The sequence below is a fragment of the Epinephelus moara genome, chromosome 4 (genome assembly GCF_006386435.1).
Source record: "Epinephelus moara isolate mb chromosome 4, YSFRI_EMoa_1.0, whole genome shotgun sequence".
In the NCBI taxonomy this organism is placed as follows: Eukaryota; Metazoa; Chordata; class Actinopteri; order Perciformes; family Serranidae; genus Epinephelus; species Epinephelus moara.
In genome coordinates, this window is record NC_065509.1 from 26,906,621 (window position 1) to 26,921,986 (window position 15,366).

At 39.7% G+C, this 15,366-nt stretch overlaps 1 protein-coding gene across 2 annotated transcripts in view; it reads right to left on the reverse strand.

Moving 5' to 3' along the window:
• Nucleotides 1-14,306, reverse strand: part of mrpl11 (mitochondrial ribosomal protein L11) — a 60,758-nt gene extending 46,452 nt beyond the window's left edge. The window contains exon 1 of one of the 2 annotated variants that reach the window (XM_050042886.1): nt 14,195-14,306. The gene's annotated coding sequence lies outside the window, so the exon portion shown is untranslated. Of the gene's footprint in view, nt 1-14,007; nt 14,030-14,194 lie in introns of those variants that run through there. The other variant, XM_050042885.1, reaches the window with a different exon arrangement.
• Between the last annotated feature and the right edge of the window lie 1,060 nt (nt 14,307-15,366).

The following is a 15,366-nucleotide window of genomic DNA, read 5'->3' on the forward strand; positions in this document are numbered from 1 at the left end:
ATTATTCCATTAGGATTTGGCATCAAGTCGTTTTGGTTAATAAATCACCACCAAATCCAAGCTCTGAATCCGAGGTGTTTCTTCGCCTATCTGTCTAGAAATCTCTCCTGCTGCCTGTCAGACAAACAGCCTGGGATGGAAACACAACGTCTTTGACAGAGGTAAACATGTCAATAAAACTGAGCACACAGGGGAAACGCCAGAGAAAAATCCCACCTGTCATTATTATGTGCATACACCGTTGAGAGAAGACTCTCCATGTCAAAAACTCATTACATCTCTTACCATCTATTCATTATAATGTTTCTGAATTTTCCTTGAGACTTTCACACAGCTGTAAACAGCAGCTAGTGTGGTGTGTTTGAGCATAATTAGAGCTGACTGCACTTCAAGGATAATGCTGACTTTGATTAAAGAAATTAATCAGTTTGCTATTAAAAATGTGCCTTTAATTGTGCTGCTGAAGCCCACCGCTGTTTGTTGTTCAGGCTATTAGGCTCTCTTTAGTCTTCATTAACGAGACAAGCCACACAGTGGCCGACATCAATGAATCCTCTAAATCTGTTATTTATTTACAGTTCAAGGTTACAGATATTGATCTACTATAAAATGACATTCGAGAGGAATGGAGGAAAAGGTCTTTTAAAAAATCTCTTTGGTGTGAGAGTCCCAGACCATCCTCAGTATAAATTATACTGACACTGTATCAGCCTGGAGGAAATCATGTCGTCTCCTTCACTTTATATCTTTCATATCTTTTTACTGCAGTCTGATGAAATAAAAGCTGAATACTAATTGATTTCTCAGTGGAATCGGGCTTTGTACCTGCAACAACACGGAATCAAGTCCGGTTCAATAAGCCTTCGCTTTATCTGTCTTCTCATCTCTGTATCTCTGCTAAATTAAAAGAGAATCAGTGAAGAAAATGAAGTCAAATATTTTCTAATAACACAGATGCTGCGCTGCCACATGAAATAAAGAATCAAAGATTATTATCTCGTCAAATTAACATTCACGGCAAAGATTCATCTGAGCGTAAATGCAGCATTAACCTGAAACTGTGCCTCAGTAAAGGCTTTCTCACATTTTACTTCTATCGGAGCACCTTTATGTGGCTGCTTTATGTTTCCCTGCAGCTATTCTCTATGTCCATCCTAAACCATCTTTGTAGGAGTGGGGGGACTCGTGCCCACCAGACTGCAGCTGCTATTGCTGACTTGTGCTTATCAAGGTTTAATACCAACATGGGAAGCTGTTACATTAAATCATGCAGTCAGAATTTTAGAAAATAAGCAAAGTTATTGCATATGAGACACTTGGATATCAGCTCACCATCGAAGTTATAACTATTATGTATGTATAAGTTTTAGCCATGCTACCAGCATGGCTTCAAGGACAGTAATGTCAATTGGTCAGTCCAACACTAGACAGAAATATCTCACCAATTATTGAATGGATTGCCCTAAAATCGTATTAAGACATTCATGGTGCCAAGAGGAAAATCCTCCTGACTTTGAGAAACCTATGACTCTTCACGTAGCTCCATTGATGACTGTACATAAAGATGGACGTGTCTCCATTTCCTCCCACTGTAAAACAATAGAGCCAAAATATCCTGCACACAGATGCTGCCATCTTGTGCTGGTGACGTCATTTAGAACCAGAGTTTCTGCAGAAGGGCCAGGGTATCAAGTTCCCGCCCATGAACCAAAGTCCGGCCTGGTCAGGTACCTGGCAGGTGGCTCGCAAAAAAGGTGATTCGCAGGTGGTATTTTGTCTTAATTTTATTTCAGGGTTTGGTACTGGCTGAAACAAGGAATATGCAGGTTCAATTGTGGATGTTGCATGATAAATATATTAAAATAACATGAGAAGTTTGATTTAATATACTGTGTTAACATTTTAATCCTCTGACTGCTGTCTTTGTGTGTCGACTCTGTCTTCTGCGGCAGCTGGAATATGAGAGCTGCTTCAATCAGGTGCCTCACTAACACTAACTGTGGAGATGTGCCGCTCAATATAATGAAATTAAGCAAAAGAAATCATCTTGATTCTATTTCCCAAATTACCTGTGTTTTAAAGTATGTTATCTTAGTTTCACATGTTTGAAATGGCCCAAAATTATAACTTTAAGCGTGCTGCCAGTAGTTTTGAGAGAAATGTCTTGATGACTACTGAATGGCTTGTCATTAGGGCTGGGTATCGTTTTAAAAATTACATTTACAATACCAATATCCTTAAAATGGTACAGACAACAATCCAGTACTTAATTTGCTACATTTTTATCTACTTTATTTGATACCCATCATGTGAATGGAAGCATTCAGTTGTGTAAAATACCACAGGTGTATAGCACAGCTGTACTTTCCAGCGTTTTGGTGGCACCTTGGCACTCTGAACTGCCAGCCTGTCAAATACACTGTACTCACTGCACCACACCACAGACTGTATAGGCTATAGCTGCTGTGGTAGTGGGCCAGTCACGTCACACCGATGATCCCGTACTGTCACGAATCCCTGCCGGATCAGCAAACTTTCTGTTGCTGCCTTCACCGGAGCTGCTCTCCAGTGAATGGTCAGTTAATCATCCGCCATGTCAGCAGCAGCGGCTAACATCCAACACTGAGCTGTTATTCTGCCATTAAAAACTGATAGGTAACATTAGCTGTGTGATGCTAACAGTTAGCCCCCAGTGGCTACAACCCATACAGTCTCTGTGGTGTGGTGAAGTAAAGCACAGTGTATTTGACAGAGGTAGTAGTTCAGTGTGCTGAGATACCACAAAAATGTTCAAAAGTATGGCTATGCTATGCTACACGCCACTCCATTCACATTATGGGTATGGAATCAAGAACTCTATTGGTATCGTTATCACTTTAAAAGGGAGCTGGTATCGTAATTAATTAAATGATACCCAGCCCTTACCATCAGGGATTTTGTCATACCATTTTCCCTTTATTTCTGTGTGTATTAGGCCATTTTGGGCCCAATTTCACAAGTCAAACATGTACAGAAATAGATTTTTTTTTCAATTATATTACCTCATTATTTAGTACTTAGTATAATTTAGTCTTTCTTCAAAGGTGGACAATAGAAGTGACAGGAATTAAGCAGAGACATAGTGGAAATAACATATACATCATAGTTCCCTCTCCAAAAAAAATGCTGCAGTCATAATATACAGTATCTGTCCTTATCACACGACGGCATGCTGCGATAGAGGATTTTATCCATGTCACCCACCTCTATTTTTGAACCAGTGCAGCACTCCTTTCTATTTTTTTCCATTTATTTACCTCCTACTGTTCCCCATGGGCTGCGATAACATTGTATTTATGCCTTAGCTGATAATTCACAGCCCTAATTAGGATGATTTTAGTTGATATAAGAAATTTACTCAGCCAAGCTTCTCTCCCAGGTTATGTTTAAAAAGTGTGATCCATTACTCGATACATATTTCTTGTCCTGAGGGTCTAATTTTGTGATACACTGATAGGAACTGAAGTATTCTTATTCTGGTCTCATCACTCAAAGGATCCATTCTGTTTCCATCTCTTTAAACAGATAAAACCTGTCAGAGCCCATTTCCAAGCAAAAACCATGATCAGTATTGTTTGAAATTGCAAGGAAAGGGACAGAATTAATTTTATCTTCCCACGACAACACTAAAACTCTGACAACTGGTTTTATTCAACTCTTAGTGTGGCAGTCCATCTAGTGGTGGCATTCACCTTTACATATGATGTAAGGCATTAAGCTGAGAGATTAATTCACAATGAGACAGTGGTGCACTTCAGTCGCATGTGCGTGACTTCTGAGATGGCTTGTGTGAACCTCTACAAGACCCTGCCGATAAAACAAATTGTAGATAAACAGGAAGAAAGGCCCTGGAGACAGACTGAAGTCCCTGGATACTAATAGAAAATAGCACAGGCATATTAAAATTATAATAGCAATTTCCTGTTTCTGCCCCTCTTTGCAAAAAAGTTTGAATAGCATTCAAGCCATAATAAATGACTGCCGTCCTTGAATGCATAAGGCGACCAAATCTCTGTTAGCAGCACAATAAACAGCACAGGAAGGACATTCACTGGCAGCAGGGAACTCTGGGATGCAGTATTTGTTTAGATGACACCGTGTTATGCATTAGGTGCTGCAGATTAACTGTAATCGATGAGCCTAATGCAGTGACCAAACAGGACAAATGTACTGGGCTGTGATCATTCAGTGAGCCACATGGGATGCTCTCCATAAGATTAAGGGATAACGTCAGATATAAAGTTATAGAGAACCAGTCATATGCCAATGCTGTTCCACTACATTAGTATTCACCCCATCAAACTCCAACCCTGGAGCTATTGATTGCTGAATGCCAAGTGCTAAAGGCCAGTCAAATAAAACGAAGAACTCAAGAAGAGTCTGAATGATCCCACAAGACTGCGAACGGGAACTTGCATGACCTGATTTAACCGAGACCTGAACCTGCAGGTCCCATCTCTCCGAGCTCCAAGCTAATCTGTGCATTTCAGAAATAAACAACTCATCATTTCCGCACTATCAGAAATAAACACATTTTACATCAAGTAGTCCGATGTAACACCAGATTTAATTAGTTTTAAACTAGAAAAAAAGAGCAGTAAGTGGCAGGAACTGCTTCCCATCAAATTTTCAGGGTGCAATTATCTTGGAAATAAAATATATATTCTGATGAAGTCATTACCAGTTTAAATTAATATATTTTTTTTTAGCCGTTGGTCTTACTGTGTAGACAGACATTAATTTGTGCCAAAATATTAATCACAACTGGAGGGTGAACATTGTCAGTGTTCAGCAAGTGCAATAATCCAAAACATCATCACACTTGTTTTAATACTAGACCCTTGACTGACCCCTATCTGCCACTAGAGACGTCGAATGTCACCTGGACAATAACGGATCTTTGATTTAAACATAAACATATAAAAATGTTTTTTAATAGGACCTGTTAAATATGTTTTTGAAGAACTGTGACTCAAATAGTGCTGGGCAATATATTGATATTAAATTGATATCGTTATGAGACTAGATATCGTCTTAGATTTTGGATATTGTAGTATCATAAGTGTCTTCTTTCTTGGTTTTAAAGGCTGAATTACAGTAAAGTGATGTCATTTTCTTAATTTACCAGACTGTTCATGCTGTTCAATTAATTTGCCTTTACCCACTTAGTCATTATATCCACATTACTAATGATTATTTATCAAAAATCTCAGTGTAAATATTTTGTGAATGCGCCAATAGTCGACCCAACAATATCTTTGTAATATCAATATCAGGGTATCTGGTCAAAAATATCATGATGTTTGATTTTCTCCATATCACTCAGCCCTGGACCCAAATATGTACTTAACAGGACATTTTAATGTTAAAAGCAAACTTGTCATTGCCATCCAACAGCAAACCCATTCTTAAAAGACGTATTTCTCTGCTGGGAAGATGGTCTTTTCATAAAATTGGACTGTCTATGCAGTAGACAGACGCAAATACTTTTGCACTCTGCCACATTGGACGAATAACTCCCGCAACTGGGTGACGAAATGCGAGCTTGTCCGTGCTTCCACAGGAAACAATACAGCAGCCGGGTGGTAACAAACTATCTCGAAATATAGCTAAACAGCGCACTAAAATATGTTTCTAAAAAATAGACATTTAAGTGAGAGTTAGGCAATGCAGTAACAGAATCTTTTATTTGATCAGCGCTGCTTTGTTTTACCGCTTGATCTCAGTTTTTTCAGCCTCTGTTTTGACAACAAAGAGAACAGTATGGCGCCCAGTTTCCAGAGTCTGAGGTCGTTTTACTCAAGATAAAGGCAATACAATAACATATTCTTGGTTTTGTATTTGATCGGCACAGCCTGGTTTAACAGTTTGATCTGAATTTTAGAGAAAGAGAAAGCGAAAGAGAAGTGGGTCTCTCTCTCTTGATTTGCTTCTATACTCTGTGTCTGTGGTAGCAGGCATACAAAAATGCAGAAGTACAATCTGTAGTTCAAACAACAGCCCTAAAGCCAGCGAAAATCCACAGGCTTCATTCAGCGGATTTGCGCTAAGAGATGAGCAGGGGGATCTGGGCGCTGGTAAGACAGAGGGAAGTTTGCCACGGTTAATTTAGCATATATATTATATATATTATATTATATTATAGCATATATATTATATGACAGTAAAATGTACTATTTCTTGAAACAAGATCCAACAAAGCTACCTTTAGAAATTCTCTACTGCAGTTCCTAGTAACTCTACAGCTGACAAACACTGGTCGATATACGAAGGGGCAGTGGGAGCAAAACAGACAAACAGACTTGTGAGCGATTGTTTGATCAGTGTATCTTCCTTTGGAAAGTGAAACAGCAGCTCTTGCCATACCCTCATTACTGCCTTTGGGGTGCCTTTAAGTAACCCACAACTGCTCAGAGGTCCTGCAGAGCAGACTGTGGTTGCATAGAGACGCGTCATACTCTGAAAACTACACCCAACGGAGGGGAAAACAAATGGCGCCACAATATGTGAGGGCTGACACTTTTTAGCACCCTACAAGAGAGGAAAGTGTTGTCAGTCTATCTCAGTGTCCTCTGCTAATCTTTGAGAAATGATCCCACTGACTGTCCAGAAGTGAAATGCTGTGATATTTTCTACTACTTTATCAAACAACCAGGAAAGATAATCATTAAAGCTAACAAGGTTCATAAACCAGGCCTTACATGGCTTAGTTGGCCTCAACCTCTGCAGTTTGTCTGGCTAAATTATCATAATTCTATTTGCACATGGCACACCGAGTGTCAGGATCCCACAGTTTTCCCTTTCTTCCTGCTGGTGCCTCACGTCTGAATCCACTTTAGTCTTCTTAAAGTTCAGTTTTTCAGTTCAGCGGCTTCTGAAAAGTTAGTTCTGGGTTCTTCACTCTGTTGGTAGTGCATCCCATCACACAGCAGCTTTTAGGCATTTTTCTGTTGTGTGCCAGCAGACGAAAACGACAAGGATGCACCTTCCCCGAAATACAAAGTCAATGGAGAGCGATAAATTGTTTTCATCTCTGGGTTGGGGCGAGACTTAACTGCGCTCTGTCTCTATAGCAGCTTCCAGTTGTGACAGTGTCTCCTCATGCTTCAAAGTTAGCGATGGCTCTGCTGTTGTTTTCATTAATGAGTAGCCCTATCAGTTATTTTTGGGAGAGCTCAAACTTTTCCCGGAGCTCAAGACGATGTCTTCAAATTGCTTTTTTCGTTCGACCAGCAGTCCAAAACTAAAAGATATTGAAATAGCTATAATGTAAGAGAGAAACAGCTGCAAATCCTCACATTGAATATGCTGAAACTATCATATGTTCGGCATTTTATGCTTGAAAAATTATTCAAATAATGAATTAAAGTGGTTTTTGGAAATGGTTTTCCTGCACAGAGCCCTGACCCCAACCCCATGCAACACCGAGCGTCAACTGTGAGCCAGTCACATATAGTTCGGTGCGTTCATGCACTTGTGGCCACGCAGTGTATCACAATCAGCTGACTTGTCTTCCGGGTTGTCAAGCCGTCACCATGCAAAAATAAGACAGCTAATGAGGGCGGCTGCCGTCCTCTGCGCTGTTCAGTGCTGCTGTGTGAAAAGTTGACTACTGAAGCGGCAGATGCGTTCCCGTCACTGCAGCCTGGATTCAAAACGAGACCTTGTACTTGAATAGTGATGACTCTCAGTCTAAACTCCCTGCATGTATTATCTCTGCTTGCCTGTGATCAAATCCCAGGGAGGCCGTTTCCTTTACCAGTTCCCCTGAATTACATTTCCCCTCTCCCCATCATGTTTGAGTGGTGAGACAGAATGTGTTACAAACTGCCTGTACTTGGAATAAATCTAGAAAAGCAACAAACCACAACAATGACGCATCAGCAGCAGAGATGGTACCTGAGAGGTATAAAAAAAAAGGAAAACAGCTCTCATTTCAGATCCTCTTCTGATATATTTCGCAGATCTGTTTTATATGTTGTGGCTACATACGGTAGCTGTCAGGTTTTTTCAATATCTGAGCATAAAGTAGAGGAAAACCACAGACTGGTGTGTCAGAAACAGGCTAAAGTTAAAATACAGGCTGAACTGTAACTTTTATCTTCTGGTTCACAACAGGGTATGTTAAATTTGAAGTCCTGATACATGATTCATAAAGCCTGCAACTACAAAGAGAAGCCAAAACCCCATTTTTATTGCTCAGTACATCATTAGACGTCTTTATGTTGAGGCTGATACTCAGCAATAACACCTAAACAAGCATTGAGAGGAAGAGGAAGAACAGCATTGCTCAGATTTTGATGATTACACACACAAACAGTGAAAAGCATCGCAGCATCACTAGGCAACATGTGGATACACAAGGCTCTGACATTATAAAATCCAGCCTTCAGAACTACAGCTCAGAAACTGCAAGCCAAGTGTGACTGCAGCCAGAATGTGACAGTAAACCCTCTGAACTCTGCAGCCATCTGCCCCCCCTGTGTCTGAGCTCCCGCTGCAGCTGGACCTCATATTCAGAATATTGGGAAAGCATGATTAGAGCGGCACGGGTGGGTGGTTAGTGAACTGAGATGGACACCAGAATTAACAGGGGTCAGACATGAATCACTCCAGCTACAAGGAATCGGGATGAAGAAAAGTCGGAGCTCGACTTTGCAGCAAAAGATGTGCGGTTAGGAAATGACTCAGCTCTTTTAAACACTGAGGGCTGCAAATCTTTTGTCACTGATGTCTGAAATATTAAAGCCATTCAGGTAAAAACCATTGAAACTAGAGCTGCAATGATTAGTGGACTAATTGATAAGACGATCGACAGAAAAATAACCCTCAACTATCTTGATTGCGGATTAATCGTTACATTTTTCACTCAATAATGGAAGAAAATGCTGTTTTCAGTGTCTCACATATGGAGATTTCCTACTTTGTCTGTTTTATATCATATTAAACCAATTATTTGGGGGTTTTGGTTTGACAAAATAAGACATTTAAAGACATCACCGACATTTCCTTGGACTTAATGAAACTGAAACAGACATTTTTCACTATTTTCTGACATTTTATAGACCGCTATTAATCAAGTTATCAAGAAAATAATCAGCAGATTTACTAATAATGAAAATAATTGTTAGTCGCAGCCCTAATATAGACTAGTGGTTTCCCATCCAAATAAGAGCTACACAAGATTATGTTCATTCTGACTGTTCTCAGATCTTTGCTGTTTCTTTGCGAACACTCTGTGGGGAAAATCACTCATCCATTGAGCTACTCACAACTCACTGACAAACCCCCTGTGATGAGGAGTCACAAGAGAAAACAAAGATGAAGAACCACTGATATAGATAATTAATGGAGCTCTACACGACATTCAGAGCATAAATATAGCAGCAAACTATTTGCTACGTAAAAATATAGTCGAGTTATGACGTCCTATGCAAAGAATTAATCTGGCTCCCTGTGTGTGTGTTGTAATCTGAGCTTCTCTGTTGATGTGTTTTGTGGTTAACGGTCCGGCCGAGTGTGCATGTTAGTGCATGAGAGTCCCTGTGTGTATCCAACTAGCTGCTCTGCACTGCGCTTACACAGCTGTTATGACTGATCTCAGGATGGCAGCATCACGGAAGCATAGCACCCACCCTTCAGTTTCCCCCCAGTTAACACTGGGTACATTTACATGCACACTAATATCCCCCTATTATTTCAAGTACGACAACAGTCTGAATGTTATACTGGTCATGTAAACATCTTAGTCCTTTCGGATTTTTCGGAATTAGGCCTTTTTCTGAATGTAGTATTTTCGGATTAAGATGTGATTAAGATGGGATATGTCAGCATTATTTGGGTTTTAATAGCATTATTTGGGTACGTATACAGCCCATTTGTATTATGCAGCTCATACTGGGTTTTTATCACAGTTTGTAACACACAGCCTCTTGCCTGTTTACTGTCGGCTCTGTGTGTTGTCATGGAGCTGTTGTACACCAGGGATGTCCAAAAGTTTTTTGAATGAGGCCCAACTCCAACCTTTTCAAGAGGGTGGTCGAAGGAATGAAAGGCAGTATTTTGACGTGATAAACGACCTGTTAGGACACGTCAAATGAAATATGCATGGCTGCTTGTAAACAGAAGTATTAACAAAATATTAATTTTCATTAGCCATGTAAACAGCTTAGTAGGAATATTGTCTTTTTCAAAAGAAGGGCAAAAACCTCAATGATTTGTGCATGCTAAGTAGTGACTGTTAGTGCTGTTAGCTTCTGGTTTAACCACCTTCATGTTGAAAGCCATGTGCAGACAACCTGTGAATCATAGATACACTCTGAATATCAACTGAGCTCCTTTAATGTTACGCAGAACAGGTTTTTGTCCCGTTCAAATGGATCATTTTTAATACGTCTTTATGACTTTTTCATGGGTTAAGTTTTGAATATCTGACAAGTAGTGTGTTCCATGATTGTACTGGATGACATGTGCAGGAAACATCCTCAATTACGCACATATCGAACATGTGTGCTTCTGACTGAGCCGCGATTCATCTTTTTTGGGGTTGTTTGGGGCTGGTGGTCACGAAAATATGATTCACAAAGCCTCACCAGTGCTCTCTTTACCTACAGTTTAATACTGGCACATTAACATATTAATTTAGACCCGCAAAACAAACACAAACCTGATACATGTCTGATCACACTGTTATGTTAGTTAAAGTTGATCCACATCCTCCAGCCAATCAGAATCTGACCTGACCAGCTAACACACGTTTCATATTAACAGAACAGACAGTCATTTCTCTGATGATCATATTTGGCCTGAAGCAGTTTTAGGGAAAATATATTCCAATTATTAACTGAAAAGCATCACTTCACTTCACATTTGACAATAGAAAAATAAATTATTTCAGGTTTACGGTATGACTGACACCAGTAGTTCCAAAACTGGGGGCCACTGCAGGGGGGCACACAACCAGCAGATATTTTGACTTGTCTGACACTATAACTAATGATTATTCATTGCTGCACTGCATTGCAATAATTGCTGGAACAAAGCCATTGTTATTAATGGCATTAATGTTATTAGTTCCATCTGAGATTTTCCTGCTATGACAAGTCAAACACCTGCTGTGAAAAATGTCTGTAAAAATGATTCATGGGGGAACGATAACGAAACACCGGGGCTTTGATGCTAGTAAAGCTATCGGGAGTCAGGTTATAAAATAAAACAATAAAGTTTAATAAGACTTTTGACGGGGAGGAAAAGAAGAACAGATGCTCCGCCTCATCAAGTAAACACATCAGTCACATATGTGGGGAAGAATATGTTTCTCTGAAGTTCCCTGTCAATAACGAAGAAGAGCCAGAGTACTTCTTTACAACATTAAATATTCATGACAAAGTAAGCAACAATGAAAGTTTCTATCAGTCTATAGGGACACTGCAGCCCAAAATCAAAAACAGATATTTTCCCTCTCACCTGTAGCACTGTTTGTCAGTCCAGATTATTTTGGTGTGAGTTGCCGAGTGTTGCAGATATCGTCTGTAGAGATGTCTGCCTTCTCTCAGATGTAATGGAACTAGATAGCGCTTGGTTTGTGGTGCTCAAAGCACCAAAAAATACATTTGAAAAACTCAACAGTAATGTGTCTTTCCAGCATCTACTGCTAGAACCCCCAAGCTAGCTAATGCCAAGGACGACACCATTATTATTTACATCTCCTACTGTCATAGGCACGGGTCTCTTGTTCATGAGTAGATGCACCCTTCTTTCTGCATGGTGAAATGGTTGGCAGATGTAGTTTGGTTAAAAAGATCATAGTTGAAACTGTAACTGGGTCATGAGTTCTGTAGAGACATTAGTGCACCACAAGCCGAGAGCCATCGAGTTCTATTATACCATTACACTTCAATTAGTAGCCCAGGCTATGCTTAAATTTGCTTAAATGACTGAACTCAACAGGCTTATATTAGGGACAGGTGTCTATATGGGCCTTTAATTCCTTTACATGAAACTGTTGCTCAGCAAATATGATGATCAAATTGTTTATTTGAACCAGTATGAATGTAAATTCATTTGGCTTCGAATTAAATATCAATCACAAATCATTAATTTGATCTAGCTATGACAGACAGCACATCAGAGAGAGAGAGCGTTATGACACCCGTTTCATGGCACTTGAGGATTACAGCACCCGGCATACTGACACACCACCACTTAATGGACCCATAGTCTGACTTTATGACAGCTTCAGAGGTCGAGAGTCACCACTTTTTTTCATCATGCTGTTAAATCTAAATGAATTACGGTCTTCTCTGGTGCTCATGGTTTCAGTGAAATGAACTGAATGATTGAATCGTGAAGAATCCAACAGTGCTAACAATGTGTAGCATCTCCATACTGACAAAAGTCTGAACATTAACATTTGTACGAGTGATCTAAACAGCTAACTAACGTCAGCTCCACCAAGTAGCCAACAACTTGGTTTCATACATCCAAAGAACTTCTATAGAAACACACTGCTTGGCAGACTGGGTGCCTAACTGAGACAGGCCTTTATTTGACAAAATGTGTAGCCACACCAGAGGCTAGTAAAAGGGACTGGGCGTGTAATTGAAGTTTTACAGTATTTCAGAAGGCAGAAATGTCTACAGCTGACATCTCCAACGACCGGCAACTCAGACCAAAACAATCTAGAGTGATAAATAGTAGGGGTGGGGGAATATCAATACAGCATAGTATCACAATATGTTTATGTAGGAATATCGTTTCATCACACAGTGCAAAGTATCAATTTCTCAATCACATATTTTTTTCAACTAAACCCATATTTAACCAGGTAAGTCCTGTTGAGATCAACAATCTCTTTTACAAGGGAGACCTGGCCAAGACAGCAGCACACAAAAAAGTTACAGCCAACAAAAACACACACAGTAAAAAACATAGAAGATATAGAATATACAGCAACGTGTAAAAATATTAGAACAGCTACGCACCATGACAAGACCCAACCGACTCATTCGTCCTTGTACTTATAGGAGCTTTAAAGTCCGGTGGAGAGATCAATTCACGTAGTTTCAAATCTTTTTCATCAAATTTAACTTTGGGTAGCCTACTAGAATAATTTAATAAATTGCTTTTTCAGTCCACTAGACACACAAGTGAGAAGAACAGTCTGTCAATATCTGTTTTGTCTAATAAAATAAAATTTACAAAGCTTTCCTTAGGGACATCATTTACAGTTGAAACAAGGTAATAAATCACAACATATCAAAATACATTTCATTGCAATACTGGGTATGTATATGTATCTTTGATTTTGGTTTAAACTATATTTTTAACACTAAAAACCTTAGACAAACTGCTTCTTTTAGTGGTTGTGCTCTGATCAGATTTGATTCACAGAGGCCTGGGAGCATCAGCAAACAACCCCACCACAGTCATCAGATTTTAATAAAAAATGACTAAATGGCTATGTGCATGCATGCCTCTCCTACAAACACATACAGAAATATAGAAATACCTCAAGTTAAACAACCCACACTATTTAAAAAACTGTCAGAAGATGTTGTTTTCATATTAAACCCCCATTGCTCATACTAAGAAGCTGATGATTGAGACACTAATTTTTCAGGAACTGTATTTTTTCCTCAATGTCACAGCAGAAACTAATGATACATGTAAACAGAAAGCATGCAGCCCATGTTCTTTATCATCTCTATAACAGACAACAGATGGGAACCAGTGTGTTAGAGCCTTCACTAGCTTTACCCACACAAACACTAACAATCAGGAGATTTTCCAGCATCAATGGGAGCATGACTTTGCTTCCAGGTTACATCTGAACACTGGGAACCATTAGACTCTTCCCTTTGGAGACCCATTCACCAAACCACGTGGTGAAAAACAATTACAAGACTAACTAACACAATGTCTGAACAGCATAAATACATTTTTAAAACACTAATAAAACACACACACCTCCTCAAAATTCAACGTGACGCACAGCTGAGTCCACAGTCACATTGAAACAGTAAGAAGCTTACAGACACGTAACCTGCTCTCACACTCCGACTGTCCCCATAAACCGCTTACAACTATTATAAACCAGTCAAATAGGACCGAGTTAAACACTGAAAACACGACATACACCGCTGTGTTTTCGTACCTGTCAGTTGTCCTGTACCTTCACGCTGTTAGCAGCATCCTTCAGGGCGCAGACATGTTGGATTAGTGAACACAGCGGACTGTTGGCTGCTGTTAATCACAGAGCTGCCCCCTGCTGGAGCGGAGGAGCAACTGCAGCCACCAGGAGAACACAGAGGGGCTGAGGTCTGGCTCAAGGACACTTCAGCAGGGTGGGGGGGTTGTTGACACAGCAACATTATTTGATTTAGTCTTACAATTAACCTATTTATCACATCTGGAATAAATGTATTGAATTTATAACCCTGTAATGAGCAGATTTTGTGAGACTACACTGCTCTGTCACCCTCTTCTCTTCATTTCATTAAGACTCTCCCTTGGTTCCAGTGTATATAGTTACGTTTACATACAGAGTTTGGGATGGGCAGATATGGATGCTTATGTGTACATATAGCCTATGTGTGTGTGAGTATGTGAGCATAGGTATACATGGGCGTATTGTTTTTCCTCCAACAAAAATTAAAAAGAAAAGAATTACCACCCTGTGAATGTATGCCTCCGCACACCAGTCAAGTAGGTGACATTCATGTCACACACATCTTCCATCCAGCAGCACAGGATATCTATACAATCAGCACAGTTTCAAGGAGGACACCGAAGATTAATGTCACTGATTCAGTATCTGATCAAACGTCTCCCCTTCTGTTCCTGAGATATGATGTTGAGTTATGGCCAAAAACATGTTTTGTAGGGTCAAACTGACCTTGACCTTTGACCAGTAAATTCTAATCAGTTTATTCTTCAGTCCAAGTGGATGTTTGTGCCAAATTTGAAGACATTCCCTCTTAGTATTCTTGAGAATGGGACAAAGGACAGCCCAAAGCCCAGCCATGGCTATCGCTCAAAACTGAAAGTATGGGGGAAAAGAGAAATGCAATCACCCTGTAAAGTGAGCTAACCCTGCACCACACAGGCAATTATTATTGTAAGTACTGCAAATATTCCTTTCTGTATTTTTTGTATTTGTTGTTTTATAAACCACAAATAAAAAGAAATTAAAGAAAAAATGATTTTAATTACCACAGTGTGACAGTATATCATCACATAGCTGACAAGATATAACCACACCATTCAGTAGCTGTTCTGGAATTTCAGCAGGGGTGTCCAAACTGTTTTGAATGGGGGCGATGATAT